The sequence below is a fragment of the Dipodomys spectabilis genome, unplaced genomic scaffold (assembly GCF_019054845.1).
Source record: "Dipodomys spectabilis isolate Male_0828 unplaced genomic scaffold, ASM1905484v1 ptg000187l, whole genome shotgun sequence".
Classification (NCBI taxonomy): Eukaryota; Metazoa; Chordata; class Mammalia; order Rodentia; family Heteromyidae; genus Dipodomys; species Dipodomys spectabilis.
In genome coordinates, this window is record NW_024870864.1 from 8844474 (window position 1) to 8862189 (window position 17716).

Consider the following 17716-nt stretch of genomic DNA (forward strand, 5'->3'; position numbering starts at 1 on the left):
ATGATGAGGTGTAGGTTATAGGGACTGCAACCTGGCTATGGTCCTGTGAAAAGGCCTGTTTCATAGGGAATCTCTGCCTGTAGACTATGAACTGTGAAAATGCTTTTTATGTCTACTCAGCCACAGAATGGACAGAATGCTGGAAAGGGCCTTTCCTCATGGGGAACCTGGTGGCATGGTTAATATCCTGTTCTCCAAGTGGATCAGGTGGATTGACTCTTTTTAAACACTAGCTGGTAATCTTTTCTTCCAGTGGGCAGATGTTATTCATGGAAAGAGAATGCTATGTTGTATTTCCAAATGGCTATTTTTTTAACTTTTCCTGACTAAAGCATGGTGCTATTTTTCTCTGATATTCACTGTTGGGATCTTGTAGACCTCATAGGCGTATAACCAACATGCACACAAGTGGCTCCCCTCTGTTTCTGGGTTCCACACTTAGCTTTTACTATTACTGTTAATTATAACTGTTTTAGTCAACTGTTACTGCCTGAGATAATTAGTTTACTTTGTTTGCCCATTTAGAAATTTTGAACCAGTGGCAAGGCAGCATATCATGGTAGAAAGGGCCCAGTGAGATAAAAACACTCATACCCTGGAATCAAAGAGGGAATAGGAAGGAGACAGATTCTCTCAATCCCCTTTGAAGTACTCCTCTGATTTGCTGTGAACTAAATATCCTCTGAAGACCTCCAGCTATGTCCCACCTGCTAAAGGTTCCATCTCCTCTTACTACCACCATATGGGGGCTGTGCCTTTAATATGGGACCTTTGGGGAACATTCAAAGTCCACACAGAAGCAATAACTCTGGAGGTTTCACCTTATCTTCATCAACACTGAGGCTCAGGAAGACACTCATTCACCATTTTAAATCCCTTACCCTGACACTGGTTCCCACAAAGATTTCTGGTAATGTGTTTTTGCTCTTGTAAATTGAAATATCTTCATTTACTTGACTGTTTCTCTAACTTGGGGGACAGGATATTGATGTAATTTGATTTATTTGCATATTTCCCTATTGAAAAAATATTGTTTGAATAATTATGAAAATGAATATAACAAACATTTTATATATTTTGTGGACATAAGTTTTCAACTCATTTGGTTAATGCCCAGGAGTTTGGTTACTGAGCCACACAGAATTAATTCACTTTTATAAGTAAGTGCCAGACTACCCTCTTCAGGACTATACATTTATAGTCCTTGTGTGTGTGTACTTACTGGCTTGAGCTAAAAGCCAGAGTGCTGTCCCTTAGCATTTTTCCTCAAGGTTGTCTTTCTAAACTTGAGCCATATCTCAACTTCCAGCTTTTTGGTGGTTAATTGGAGAAAAAAAAGTCTCATAAATTTTTCTGCCCATACTGGCTTCAAACTATGATTTTTAGGCTTCCTAAGTAGTTAAGATTACAGATATTGAGCTGGGAAGGTGGCTCAGTGCTTGCAATTACAGATTTGAGTTACACGATGGAGAAAGCACATACAAAGAAACAACAACAACAAAAAATCATATAGTAACCCTTGTCACTGTACTTGATTCCACTGACCTGCACTTTGATATACATTTTTCTAATTTGGGGAGGGGAAGGGAAATAACAAAATGCTGAAATAAAGATACAGGCTGACCCATTCTAACAACGAGATGTACAAGACACTACGTTGAAAATGAACTTTACAACTTTGGGGCGGGGATGGAGGAGTTGGGAGGTGGGGAGGAAAGGGATAGTAGGGGAAAAACAAAGAAGGGGGTAACAATGCTCTATGGGAAATGGACTCATTATAACCACTCTGTACAGTATCTTTTTATATATATATATATATGAAAAAAAGATTGCAGACATAAGCCACTGATGACCCTAGCTACATTTATCATCTTTTCAGCAGGGAATGAGAATGAAAATGAGTGATGTTCCTTTGCCCATCAGCATTTGCTATTGTCAGTACTTTGGATTTCTGCTTTTCTGGTGAGTATTTAGTGATATTTTCAATGCTGTTCTAATTTATGTTTCCTTAATGATTGAAAATGGTGAAAATCTTCTCCCTTACTTACTAGAAATTAACTATTTATTGATCATCATTTTTCAGTTTTTTCTATTATATCTTTTGAAGAACAAAATTCTGAAGAACTACAATTTATCATTTTAATCACCTACAGCGTGCTGTCCATATCCCCTATATATCTGTTTACCTAATCTATGAATATATTCTAGCATCGTATTGTCTCTCTACCTGTAATTCTATAACAAATTTTGAAATCAGAAAGTAAATATCCTCTTTGTTCTTATTTTTTTAATTGTTTTAATTTATTCTAGGTGTTTGGAGTTTTCATGTAAGTTTTGATACGTGTCTGCATAACAATTTCTAAAAAGAATTTCTGATTCACTTTTGATAGGAGCTGCTTTGACTATCCATCAGATTGGGAATTGTCATCTTAATATGACCTGAGCATCACGTCAATGTGGAAAGTTTTAAAATTTTAAGTGTGTAAGTTTTATACTTGTTTTGTGTACCTGATAATTATGTCAATGTGTCATTGTATGTCAATTCATTTAATTTTATTTTTGAAGACAATGATATTCCTTTTACATAGAACTGTAATTGTAACTGATTTCTGTGCATTTCTCTCACTTCTAGTGACTTTGGTCTTTAATTGGTCTTTTTTCCTAATTGTAGTAGGATTAAATCGGATTCTCTGTGCACAAGATTACATTATCTTTGAATAAAAATAATTTTACTTTCTTTCAATCAGATTGTCTTTTCTCTGTTTTTTTTCATTTGTTCTGATTTTGCCAGTTATATCTTCCAATAATGTGCAATAATAAAGTCATACACTGTTTTTCACTTTTGACAGTTGACAACTGCAAAGTTCACTATGGAATTTCTTTCTCATTTTCCCTAGTATTTGTTCATGCTCATAAAGAAAGCCTAAGTGTTATTTTACTTACCACAGAAAAATGGTCTAGTGCAGTCCAAACTCCATTACAACCAAAAAACACATACTGATCCCTGCATTCAAACCATTCACAAAAATGCTCGATAGGGAAAGTACTCATTACCTTACACATGTAACTGTAAACCGCCCCCCGTACAATATCTTTACAATAAAAAGTGTATATATATTAAAAAGGCTTTCTTAAATGTTCTTCTCTCTTCAAATCCTTTTAATGTATAAGCTAAACTGAACGTGTGGGTGTCCTAAGTATCAAGTTTTAATCACTGGAATCTGCACATACTACATTAAGGGGGGAAAAGGATGTATGTGTTTGGTGGGGTATATTTATTGATGTATAAAGGACAGAATATTGGAGTATCAGGATTATTCTCTTTTATCCAAGTTATTCCTAAATATAACTATATATTTCCTTCAGGGAGAAAAGCAGTTCAAGACTTGATTCAAACAGAAAAACAAATGTAGAACAAAAAGCAACTTCAAAAATGAGGTAGGAAAGGAATTATGTGACAACAAGCCAAGGAATGCCACATCCCACATCTGTATAATTCTGTTTGATGTTGATAGATTTTGGTTTGCTACCATTTTTGCAGAGAATCTTGATTCATATTCATAAGGAATATAGGCCTTCAATTTCATTTTCTCTTTTTTCTTTGTGATATCCTCATCTGATTGTAGGAACAATTGCTTGGGAAGGGGGCTCAGTGATAGAGTGCTTGTCTTGCATGCATGAGGCCCTTGGTTCAATTCCTCATCACCACATAAGCAGAAAAAGCCAGAAGTGACACACTTTGGCTCAAATGGTAGAGCATTAGCCTTGGACTGAAGAGCTAAGGGACAGTGCCCAGGCCAGAGTTCAGGCACCAAGACTGGAAAAAAAAAAACAATGATAAATTGAATGGAGTAGTGTTTCTCCTATTAAAATTCTGGGAAGTATTTTGAGAAGATTTTGCATCAGTTTCTCTTGAATGCTTGGCTGTGAAGCTGTCATAGAAATCATTTCTTATAACTTTGAATTATTGGTTCATTCTCCTTAATTTATTGATGCTTTCAATTTCTTCTTGTGTTACTATTATTGCTGGTATTGTTGCTGTATTTTGAATAGTTGTTTCTACTGTTTAAATGTAGTTAAAATATACTTCAGAAATAGATGTTTGTTTTGGATTAACTGAGTCAAAAAATAAAAGGCTATAAAACAGATATTGCATCTTTTGCAAGTACTTAATCCTCCCCTACTGCCCTCTCTACAGACAGCCATTGGGAGGTTAATGATCTTTAGGTTTAGCAGGGCACCACATGAGAAAACCACTGACCCTACTATTCTTAGTAAAGTTCTGAACCTTTGCCTAAACATAAAAGGTCTTCAGAGTTAGTTTCTAGTGATGGAAAATGTTTGATCTTTAATGATTTGCCAAGAATTTCAGTGTTTTTGTATAGGTGTAGATTTTTTATATATTTTTATTGTAAAAATATGTTTAAAAGAATAGCAAGGAAGAAAAAGCCACTTGTGTGCCTATCATGGGGTTCATTTCACTTAGCATCATCTTATATAGTCATATGTACATAGCTTTTTATCTTTTCTGCTTCTTCTAGACATATACTAGCTATTGCAAACAAGGGAAACCATGAAGCCTGTGTTTCTTTGGGCCTGGCTTACTTCACTTAATATAATATTTTTCAAGTCTTTACATTCTTTCGGATGGAGGTATAGAATTCCATTATATATATATATATATATATATATATATATATGTATATATATATATGTATATATATATATATATATATATATATATGTAGTGTTTGGTTCCATACATTAGATTAGCTATGGTAAATAATGCCGAAATAAACATAGTTGTGCTGGTAGCTTTAGTATGGCCTTGTTTGTGATTATTTGGGTAAATGCCAAAAAGTCAGATTGCTGGGTCATAGGTGAGCTCTACTTGGAATCTTTTGAGGAATTTCTATATTGCTTTCCAAAGTGGTTGAACAAGTTTACACTCCCACCAACAATGCAGTAGAGTTCCCTTCTGGCCACATCCCCTCCAGCATCTGTTGTTATTAGAGTTCTTGATTATAGCCATTCTAACTGGGGTGAGGTGGAATCTTAATGTTGTTTTGATTCGCATTTCCTTTATGTGTCTATTTCTTCATGTGTCTATTAGACATTCTTATTTCCTCTTCAGAGAAGTTTCTCTTTAGCTTTTTAGCCCACTTATTAATCGGGCAGTTACTTCTTTGAGGATTTGTTGTTGGGGGATTTAAGTTTTTGGGTTCTAAGTATATTTTAGATCTGAGACCCTTGTCCATGTTATGGCTAATGACGATTTTATCCCAATCTGTGAGCTTTCTATTGCTCTTACTAGCTATGTCCTTTGCCATGCAGAAGCTCTGCAATTTCATTCAATCCCATTTGGTCCACCCTTTCTTTGATTTGTTGTGTTTCTGGGTCTTTTTAAAGAAAATTTCGGCTTTGCCGGGAGCCTTACAGTTTCTCCTATTCCTTCCTGTAATGTTTTCAGGCTGTCTTTCAGGCTTTGACTTTGAGGTCTTTGATTCATATGGAGTTGTTTCTGGTGCAGGGTGATATATAAGGATTTAGCTTTATTTTTCTCCATGTGTTCCACCAATTTTGCCAGCACCATTTACTGAAGAGTCTGTCTTTCTTCCATCCTAATTTTTTGGCTCCTTTATCGAAAATTAGGTGGCTATAGGTCTGTGGGTTCATTTCTGGGTCTTCAGTTCTAATCCATTGGTTCTCTGGTCTGTTCTTGTTCCTGTTTTCATTACTATGGCTTTGTAGTAGAGTTTGAAATTTGGTATTAATATTCTTCCAGCACTGTTCTTCCTGCTAAGGATTGTTTTTGATATTCTAGGTCTTTTATTGTTCCATATGAATTTTTGGGTTGCTTCTTCTATTTCATTGAAGAATGACGTTGAAATATTAATAGACATTGCATTGAATTTGTAGATAGCCTTTGGAAGTATTGCCATTTTTCACGATGCTGATCCTCCCATTCCAGGAGCATAGGAGGTTTTTCCATTTCCTAAGTTCTGTTTTAATTTCTTTTTTCAGGTTTTTAAAGTTTTCATGATAGCGGTCCTTCACTTCTTTAGTGAAATTAACTCCAAGGTACTTTATTTTTGTGGGGCTATTACAAATGGAGTTGCTTTCCTGAGTTCAGCTGCGCTCTTCTCATTGTCGCCATACAGAAAAACCATTGGTTTTGGAGGGTTAATTTTATAACCTTTTACGTTGCCAAAGTTTTGATTCAGCTCAAGTAATTTTGGAGTGGAGTCCAAGGGATTCTTTAAATACAAGATCATGTCATCTGTAAAGAGAGAGAGTTTTACTTCATCTTTCCCTATTTGGATCCCCTTTATGTTTGTTACTTGTCTTTTGCCCTAGCTAGGCATTCTACTACTAAATTGAAGAGAAGTGCAGGGACTGGACATCCTTTTCTTGTTCCTGAATTTAGAGGAAATGGATTTAGCTTTTGTATTAAGTATAATGCTAGCTGTAAGATTGTCTAGACAACCTTTGTTATATTGAGGAATGTTCCATGAATTCCTAGTTTTTCTAGAGCCTTCATCATAAAGGGGTTTTGGATCTTGTCAAATGCTTTTTCTGCATCTGTTGAGATAATCATATGGTTCTTATCCTTGCTCTTGTTGATGTGATAGATTATATTAATTGATTTGCATGTATTGAACCAGCTTTGCCTCCCTTAAATGAATCCCATTTGATCATGGTGTATGATTTTTTTTGATGAATTATTGAAGTCGGTTGGCCAAAATTTTGTTGAGAAGTTTTGCACTGATGTCCATGAAAGAAATGGATCTAGAGTTCTCTATCTTCAATGAGTCCCTGCATGGTTTTGAGGGTTAAGATGGCTTCATTGAAAGAGCTTGGTAGTGAACTTTCACTTTCAATTTCATTGAAGAGTGGGAGGAGTATTGGTATGAGTTCTGCTTTGCAAGCCTTGTAGAATTCCGCCATAAATCCATCTGGTCCTGGGCTTTTCTTGGGTGGGCGGTTGTTATTGCTGTTTCTATTTGGATACTTTATATTGGTTTGTTAAGTTGGTTTAACTCATACTGATTTAATTTCTACATGTCGATATTTGCTAGAAAATCATCCATTTCATCCAGATTCTCAAACTTATTAGCATAAAGTTTTGAGAAGTATTCCCTTATAATGTTCTGAATCTTGGTTGCTTCTGTGGTGATGTTTCCATTCTCATCTCTGAGTTTATTTATTTGGGTGTGTTCTCTTCTTTTTCTGATAAGATTTAAAATTTTTTAAATTTTTTCAAAGAACCAACTCTTTGTTTTGTTGATTCCTTATATGTTTTGTTTTGGATTCTAATTCATTTAATTCTGATTTAATTTTAATTATTTGTTTGCTTCTACTGGATTGGGGGTTAGCTTGCTGCTCTTTTTCAAGGAGCTTCAGATGTCTCATTAAGTTGTTGGTTTCAGAGCTCTTCAATTTGTTGATGTAGCAACTCAGAGCTATAAACTTGCCTCTGAGTACTGCCTTTGCTTTTTCCCAGAGGAGCTGGTAATTTTTGTGTTCATTTTTGTTGAATATCATGAACATTTGAATTTCCTTTCTAATCTCATTGATAGTTCAACAGTGTGTTTTTCAGCCTCCATGTTTTACAGGACTTTCTTTGGTGGCTTTTGGTCTTGAGTTCTAATTTTATTCCCTTGTGATATGAGAGAATGAGGGGCATAATTTCAATGTTTCTGAATTTGGAAAAATTTGCTTTGTGACCTAATATGTGGTCTGTTTTGGAAAATGTTCCATGTGCTGCTGAGAAGAACATGTATTCTGATGCTGCTGGGTGAAATATTCGGTAAATGTCTGTTAAATCTAGTTGATCTATGCAGTTGTTTAGATCTGCAGTATCCCTGTTGAGTTTTGCCTAGTTGATCTATCTAGTGTGGATAGTGGTTTGTTAAAGTCTCCAACAATTAATGTCTTTGGATCAATGTGAGATTTGAGGGAAAGTAGTGTTTCTTGGATAAATTTGGGTGCTCTGTTGTTTGGTGAATAGATATTTAGAATTGTAATATCCTCCTGAAGGAGAGATCCCTTGATTAGTGTGTAATGTCCTTCTTTATCTCTTCTCGCTAATTTTAATTTCAAGCCTATTTTATCTGATATTAGTGTTGCAACTTCCGCCTGTTCATGGGGGGCCGGTTGCTTGGTAGATTTTTTTGAGGGGAGGGGGTCCGGTCATGGGACCTGAACTCTGGGCCTAGGTGCTGTCCCTCAGCTCTTCAGCTCAAAGCTAGTGCTCTACTACTTGAGCCACAGTGCCACTTCCGACTTTTTTCTTTTTGCTTATGTGGTGCTGAGGAATCAAACCCAGGGCCTCATGCACACAAGGCAAGCACTCTACCACTGAGCCACCTTCTCAGCCCCTGCTTGGTAGATTTTAGTCCAGTCTTTCACTTTCAGAATGTGTTTGTTTTTGTAGGCAAGATGTGTCTCTTCAAAGCAGCAGTTAGAAGGATCTCACTTTTTAATACAACTAGACTGTTTATGTCAGTTTATTAGAGAGTTAAGTCCATTAATATTGAGAATTAGGATTGAGAGGTGTTTGGTAGTTCCTCCCATGTTATCCTCCTTTTGGAGAGCTGTGCCAACTGGGTTCTTCCTATCTTTCTTGGATTCTCTGTTTCAGGGCTGTTTCTTTGCCTTTATTGTGCCCTTGTTGGTTTTCTATGTGTAGGAAATTTTAAATCTCTTTTGTAGGGTTGGTTTGGTGGAGATCTATTGTTTCAGTTTTTCTTTGCTATGGAAGGATTCTTTTTCATCTTCCATTATGAAAGATAGTTCAGCTGGATCAGTATACTTGGTTGATAGTTGTTTGTCTTTAGGGCGTGGCATACATCATTCCAGGCTCTTCGTGCTTTAATTGTCTCTGCTGAGAAATCTGAAATTCTGATTGATTACTCTTTATTGATCTTTTCTCTTTGACAGCTTTAAGGATCCTTTCCTTTGTCTGAATTGATCCTGTACAGATTATAATGTAACTGTAAGATGTCCTGTTCTGGTCTGGTCTTTTTGGGGTTCTAAAGGCTTCCTGTATCTGAACAAGCCTATCTTTTTAGTATGTTTGAGAAGTTCTCTGTAGGTTCCTTTGAAATAAATTTCCTAGACCATTAAATTCTGTCTCTAGGTGCTCCTCTACACCCATTACCCTCAGCTTAGGCCTTTTAATGGTGTCTTCTAAATGTTGAATATATCTTTCATATTTCTTGGATTTGTCTTGAATAGTTGTCTGTTCTTTCTCTTAGATATTCTATAGGCTTCTTTACTTCCTTAACTTAGTTTTCAGTGCTCATTTTCAAATCCCTTAGTTGATTGGTTGTGGTTTCATTGGACTCTCTTTCCTTCTGAAGAGCTCCATTCAGGATTCCTTTTGTGGCTTCCCTGGATTCCTTTAGCTGTCTGTGGATTCCATGAATGCCTCCAATGATCTTTGTCTAACTTCCTTCCAATCACAAAATCCCTGTATTGATCTTTGATTTGCTTCCTTATGCTCACCGAATTCCTGTATTAATCTTTCTCTATTCTCAGCCTGCTCACACAATTCCTGTATTAATCTTTGATTAGCTTCCTCACATTCATGCAATTCCTGTATTAATATTTGGTAGCCTCATATGCTCGCAAAATTCTTGTATTCATCTTTGGTTAGCTTCATCATGCTCATGTTTTCCCCTATGCTGCTCATGTGTTTCCCTATAACACTCACAGAGACCTTTGCAGGCTTTCAATCTTTTTATTCAGCATGTTTACAAGTAGTGTTTGTAGAGCATTTGGTGAACTCTGCTCTGGATTATTCATTAACTGCTCTGTCACCTGATTATCATGAGTGGGATTTGAAATACTTGGACTTGCCATTTTTCTTGTGTTTCTCTGTCTTGTTCTGCCCATTTGGTATGAATGCAAAAGCAATTTCATGCTAGAACACTATTTTAAGGCAAGCATCAACCAGATCCCTGTAGTTGTACAGATTGATTGATGCAGGCAAAATAGAACAGATACAATCTAGTTCAAAAGATGAAATCTAATTGAACAATAAACAATTATGGATTAATGGGCTAAGAACATCAAAGAGACAGTCAGCAGACCAGAAATTAATAGGTTTAGAGAGAATTGTGGGGAGAAAATAAGATTAGAGGAATATGGAGAGGAAAAAGGAGAGAGGGAATTTAACCAAGCCCTAATTTCAGAGAGGAAACAGATAGAAGGAAGAAAAGGAGGGAAATAAAGAAACAAGGAAAAATGGAAAAATAAAAATTAAACATTAGAAAATGAAACACTTAAAAATTATGTAAGTATAAGGAAATAACACTGCTATTAAAGGAGTTAAGGTTAAGAGTTTGTGAATTTAGTAATCCATTTCTGAATTAAGTATGCACACAATGAAGGATAAGGTCTAATAATTGATGATGGGTATATATATCTGGGGATAAGCAGAACAGCAATTAATTCACGGGAAAAAAAAAAGACCAAAAGGGAAAAGGGTAAAAGGAGTTTAAACCACACACACACTCACATACACACAAACACACATACTCACCCACATTTAAAATGAAAATGATGAAAACAATTTAAAAAATTAAAAAAGTAGGTAGAAAAATGTTCTTCAATTTTTTGGGGGGAGTGGGAGGAATCTTTTGTCCCCCTGTGTCTGTAACCAGTCTCTTGGTGGAGTCTCTGGTTTTCTTGTAGTATTTGGTTTCCTGTGGATTGATTGGTCTTTTTTTTAAGTCAGTTTGAACAGGCAAAAGAAGCTGTGCCTTACCCAGGACTTTATGATCCATCTCCCAGGCTAGTTCAGTGGGAGGGAGATCTGCTTTGAGTATCACTAAAGAGGGAGATGGCTGTTTCCTCTAGCTTGGGGTTGCTGTGATAGGGCTAGTTGTGGGTAGGGTTAAGGCCTGTCAGCAATCAGTAGCTTTTCCCTGAAGGGATGACTCTGGAGACACTCACAAAGCCTATCCTGGAGCCATTCTCAGAATTTCAATTGTTTTTTCTTTTACCCTTCCTGCTGCTGGGTCTGCTGCCTAGGCTGCAGTGGGGAAGGGCAGCCTATGGCTGTTTACTTAATGGAGAAAGTCACTCCTCCGTGGGCAGAGCCTACTCTGCTTGGTAAGTGCAACTTCCCTGGGTGGAGCTTAACTGGGCAGGTTAGGTTCCTGTGACCTGTTGAATGGCTCCTATTGTCTCTTTCCAAGACCTGAGTTACATGCGAGCTGCTTTGGCCTGGTCTTTGTCAGTATCAAAGATGGAATTCTCCACTAGTGATGGAGTTCTCCCCTCTTGGGAGGAGCTACCTTCCCACCAGTGCTCTGTGAGAAGGAGTGAGGATGTCTTGCAGTACTCACACCTATCCCTTGATTTACGGACTGTCCACATCCTTGCTCTGCGACTGTCTGTGCTCCGCAGAATGAAGATTTTCACTCCATGTCAGTTCTTGCTGGCAGTGAGTACAATCTGCTCACCCACTGCTTCTGGTGCCTTTGTCTTGGGCTCTCTCTGTTGATATGGTAGCTGCAGCTGCAGCCACAGCTGCTGCAGTGAAAACCAGCAAGTGCTCAAATCTGTCTCCTTAACCAAAATCTGTCTCCTTGACTGTTTTTTTTCCTCTCTGGCCAAACTCTGTACTATGATGTCAAACTTGGTGTGACTCTCTAGACTAGGACTTTCCACTGGAACATGAAAACTGCTTTTTATGAAGAGCTGTTTACCCCTCAGCTTCTCCTCCACCATCTTCCCATATAGGTGTAGATTTCTGCACATTCTCACTACACTTTCTAGCAATGACCCCAAGCAATATTTTTCAATTCCTGAATGGTTTGTTGGTAAGGTAAAACAATTAAGGCCCCCCAAAATAGCATTTAAAATAATTCAAACCAATATGGAAAAATAAAGCACCCTTCCCTTTTATAGTTATTATTATTTTGTCTTTGCCAACCATGACCTAAAACACTATGAGTTAAAAAATACTGAATTTTGGATGGGAATAGCCATGTCATGTATGGGCAAATTTATTGACACTTCCATAAGTGAAAATCCTTACTTATTTATGTGCCCATTTTTCTTTGAATGGCTTACCAGTTAGCAAATAATTTTCTAATTAATAATTTTTATGAATCTATCATCATAGCTACTTAAGAGACTTAGATCTAGGTAGATATTTGAAGCCAGCATTTGCAGAAAGGTCTATGACTCTATCTCCAAATAAACAGCCAAAAGCAGGACTGGAGTTATGGCCCAAGTGGCAGAGCACCCAGTCTAGCAAGACAGCCATGCAAGTGTAAAACTTTGAGTTCAAACCAAGTACTGACAAAAAAGAAAGAAAAAAGACAGAGAAAGAAGAAAGAAATAAGGGAAAGAGGAAGAAGGAAAGAAAGAAAGAAGAAAGAGAAAGGAAAGAAGAAAGAAGGAGAGAAAGAAGAAAAGAATGAAAGAAGGAAAGAGGAAGAAGGAAAGAGAAGGAAGGAAGGAAGGAAGGAAGGAAGGTAGGAAGATTGCATCCCTCCAATACCATCACCTAGCTGAAGAACTGAAAGACTATTACTATTGTTAATGTGAATTAATAATTCTCTTAAAACAAAGCCCTTAATGAAGACAAGAAGGGACATAGAATGCAGTCAAAAATTCAATGCATATACTACAAAATTAAGAAAAGTGAGAGAAGGGGTGAGTTTTGGGGATGAATGAGAATTTTGAAAGGAGTGACATTGATCAAGACACATATTCATAAAATGCTTTGTTGAATTGCAATTCCTTCATACAACTACTTAACGATAATAAAAATATATTGTTTTAAAAAAGCAAAGCCTAGTCCCAATAATCGTTCTTTAAATTTTCTAGAAAACAAGAGCTTTTAGTTTTTCTTGAATTAATCTGAATGGAAAAAGTAATTTTTATTTAAAAAATTATTTAATCAATGGATAGATAAACATGATTTTCAATTGTCTGCCTTTTTTCTTACAGGAAATGAGCTCCAACCATGATGATGATTTCTTAGAAAACCTGCCTTACTGACAGGCAACAGTGTTCAGGCCCACATTTTCACATACTGAAAATATCATTTGGGTGAGTTTTTGATTTATGAGAGCAGAAGAGAACTTCAAATGGATAGCAAGAATAAAATTCCTAGGACATTAGTGTGTATCTGTTTTCAATATTTTAGGAATTCATTTGAATGTGATGCTTTTGTTCCATAATCCCCTAAACTAACATTTGTATCAAAGTTACCTGATGGTATAAGAATAGGACCTTGTATAATGAAAATAGATTTTCATATTTTCATCCTTTCTCTAGGGAATTTTAGGAATTGCTGATTCAAGGAATGATTTTAACTAGAAACACAAGTACTTACTCATTCCAAGCAAATGAAAACCAAAAACATAATTGTACATTTCATCATTATGTTCCTCATGTAGAATCTATATTAAAATTTTTTTCCTATCATTTCAACGAAAAACATTTGTGGTAGTCACTTTTATATCATGAGTATTGTTGGTAATTTTTAGCAATTGTGAAAACAAAATGTTGAATTCACTCCTCCTTCATATTTCACTGTTCTACCTGAGAGGCCTCGGAGTTGACAGGCATCATACACTTCTATCAAATTCAAGACTAATAGCATTGTTTCATGCTGTTCATTCAAACACTGACAAGAATTTCTCTTGAGGTTTCTTCTGAGAAGAGAAGAGGGATACACACACACACACACACACGATTCAAAATTGTAACACTAGTGTGAATCTGCTTTAGAGAACATAGTGGATCCACTTGTGAACGTCAATAGCTAACTTACAGCTGGGCCCTGGAAGAAATCAACCAAAGGGTTGGTTACAGGCCCTAGGACCAGATGTGGCCTGATAAGAATTGAATCTGGATCACAATGTGCATGCTACCTGGGGGTCCTACAGAAGACCCTCCGCTGTGCTTTTGGGGAAGAGTGTGGTTTTCTGCATTCAAATTCTAACGAGAAACAGATGTAGGCCCCACTTTTAACAACTTCTTCATGCCAATAAACTTCCAAATCATTATCTTACTCAATTTTTACTTAAATCTTATTCCATGGAAAACTAATCAACATTTTCTCACTCCCAATTCATTCATTATTTTATTAATACTTATAACTCTAAATGTTAATGGAAGTACAGGATGACATTTTAGCATTTGTATAATTTAACTCTGATTTCTATCTCTCATTTCATTCCACCTTCTCCCTCCCTCTTCATGGCCCCAGTCTTTCTCATTTTGGCCTTTGAAAGGTTCTCTATAAAATTGGGATATTTTCATTAATATTATCCCTTCTATTTCATGTCTAATCCATCAACAAATGCTCTTGACCATAGTTTTGAAACACATCTGCACTATTACCATCTGATCTGCTAAGATGTCTCACTGCTTTCTATTCTACCCCTCTTTGAAAAATATTTTAATGTTTAATTTTGTTTATTTTAACTGGTGCATTACAACACATACTTGCTAATAATATTAAGAGAAAGTATAATGTTTGGAAGCTTGTATACTCATTTAACAGTTAATTTCATTGAACGTTTTTATCTTCTCAAGTATTTACCATTCCTAATAATGAAAAATTTTAAATTCCTTTCTTCTTGCTATATTTTTTTGTTTTCCCTGTGCCAGTATTGGAGCTTAAACTTGGGGCCTCATGTTCTAACTTAGCCTTTTTACTCATGGCTGGTACTCTACCGCTTGAGCCACAATTCCACTTCTGGCTTTTTGTTTTTCAATTGGAGATAACAGTCTTGCCTGTTTGTCTGCTCAGATGTCTTCAAAACTATCACCCTCAGATCTCAAACCTCTAAAAGCTAGGATTACCCAAATGAAATACCACACAGAGCCTCTTTCAACATTATGAAATGCATAGTTTCTCATTGTTATCTATGGCCACTCTATTCAATAGCACACCATAACTTCTTGTTTCTATGCAAGTGCAACTTAGTACCCACAAATAAGTGGTGTTTGTGATGCTTAAATTTAATTGTGGTATTTCATATTACCAGTCCTCTCATTGAGTTATATCACTTTTGTCTACCAAGCTGTGCATGTTGAGTTCATTTGTCCTGTAAAAATATATTTTATGATGTAAGATTAAGATCAAATTTACTTTTATGGATAAAGGCACAGGTAAAGAAGAGCAATGAATAACATATGACACTTTCATTATTGTAGGAAAAGCCTGATTTCTAGATTTCTTGAAGAACAATGAGCTCTACCATGCTATATATCAATGAAAATATGACAGACATAAGTAAAGCTTATGTGTTTTTACTTTTCAAGTGAGAAATGTGCAAAGCCACTGAGCTAGCATAGATCAAGACATTTATCATAAGCCAGTGTCAAGTCCATGCCATCAGGCAAAGATAATACCAAGATTTGATTGGGTCATGATTTGAAATTTGTTTGAAATCAAAGTTTATTTAAGTTGACAAGAAAAGATAACAAGTTCCCATGGTTCTTGTCCTACAGAATAGAAAAGACAGTATCAAAATTACTGACATCAGTTGACAAGATTTATGGAGCATAATGATGCTCAAGTTTCTTGATTTCAGCTGAACACCTCTACAGTATATGCTTACACCTGAAGAGGAGAAAAGTAGAAACCTGAGAAATGATAAGAAACTCTCAAACAGCTTTCTTCAGAGTCAGGAAGGTCAACAGGAGGTCAAGGAGAGTGAGGAAGGTCATGGGTCTCACATCACAAACCCCTCATCCTATCATCCTATCTTGTTTCAGGAGATCATAGGTGTTCTGATCATACCCAACCAAATGAGGTAAATGTAGTAAAAGGTTTTTTTGGGTCTTTTTGTTTTTGTGTGTCGGGGTGGGGCGGCTCCGGTCATGGGGCCTGAACTCTGGGCCTGGGCGCTGTCCCTCAGCTTTTCAGCTCAAGGCTAATGCTCTTCCACTTGAGCCACAGCACCACTTCCAGCTTTTTTCTTTTGCTTATGTGGTGCTGAGGAATCGAACCCAGGGCCTCATGCATGCAAGGCAAGCACTCTACCACTGAGCCACCTTCCCAGCCCCTAGTAAAAGTTTTTATATCTTTTCACCCATGGCCTAATTGGATTTGTGTAAGGTCACCATGGTGTTATGATGGAGAAGTTAATACATGTCTAAATCCCTTGGTATAAAACAGAATCTGCTTTCAATAAGAGACTAGTGTAATAGTTTTATGTTTTAAGTTTAGTAAAATAGAAGGTACGCCCATAAAACCTATACAAACAGGCATCAGTAACCCAGAAGAAAACCTAAAAATGAAAAGTAAACATCATTTTAAGAAAGGTTGAATTATTGAAACTCTTGAATATATAGGAGATGATGTACAGAAAAACAGGGCTATAGAAACCTGTTTCTTAAAGTAAAATAAATATATAAATAGCTAGATTATTTTATTGCCCTTTTTCAAAGTCTGAAGACATAATGAGGAAAATCATGGAGCCTATAGGTTCTTTGGGTCTGGCTTACTTCATTTAATATGACTATTTCCAAAGCTTTCCAATTCCTTAGTATATGTCTAAGATAGTCTTAGAAAAGGATCACAACATTCTTCAAGATATGGGAACACGAGGTTTTTCTTTATTGTTGTTGTTTTTAGTGTATTTTGTGTAGTTATTATTCTTTTCTTGTGTTCTTTTCTTTCTCTTTTCTTGTTCTTTTCTTTTTTCCCTATGGTTTATCTCTTGTCACTGTGTTTGATTTTGGAACCCTGTGTATTATATATACAGTTATCTGAATTAGGGAAGGGAAGGGAAACAAAAAAATGGTGAGACAAAAGACAAAGGATGAACCAATGCAACAGTGATACTCACAAGACACTATGTTGGAAATGAATTGTACAACTTGGGATGAGAGAAAGTGGAAGTAAAACATGGGAGGAAGTAACAATGTTGACAAGAAATGAACTCACTACTCTACTCTGTACATCACCTTGACAACAAAGTTAAATTTAAAAAATCATGTGGCTGTGTGTGAAAAAAGCCCATTAGAAAAGTTAAAATACTTTGAAAACAGAATTGTTGAGGTGCTCATGGGAAAGAAAGTACTCGTTACCTGATTAATGTAACCGTAACCCCGCTGTGCATCACCTTTACAATTAAAAAAAGAAAAGAAAAGAATGCTTAAGTGACTCTAAGACAATGAGTAAGAGAAGAAATCTTGGAAGTAGCAAGGAATCTGATCATGAAGAGGGTTTGAGTCAAAGCTAATCTATCCTGCCTTCCTATTTTCCTTCCTTTCATTCTTTATTTTATCCTTCCTTCCTTCCTTCCTTCCTTCCTTCCTTCCTTCCTTCCTTCCTTCCTTCCTTCCTTCCTTCCTTCCTTCTCTCCCTCCCTCCCTCCCTCTCTACCTTCCTTCCTTCCCTTCTTCCTTCCTTCCTTTCCTCCCTCCCTCTCTCTTTTTCTTTCTCTTTCTCTTTCTTTTCTTTCTTCTTTCTTTCTTTCTCTCTTTCTTTCTTTCTTTCTTTCCTTAATTTTCTGCTAAACTTGACTTTTGTGTCTGCCTTCTAAAGTAAGAGAAAAAATTATTCTGAGCCAATCTTTTTACAAGTGAAGCCCAGACATAACCATGGGCAGGAAAATGCTAATCCAAACAAGCATTTTTACACACACAAAAGAAACCTGTACCACGTCCAGGGTGTCATTTAGAGACAGTCAGTTCAGAAGTGCTTCTCCTTATGGCAACACAGGTAGGA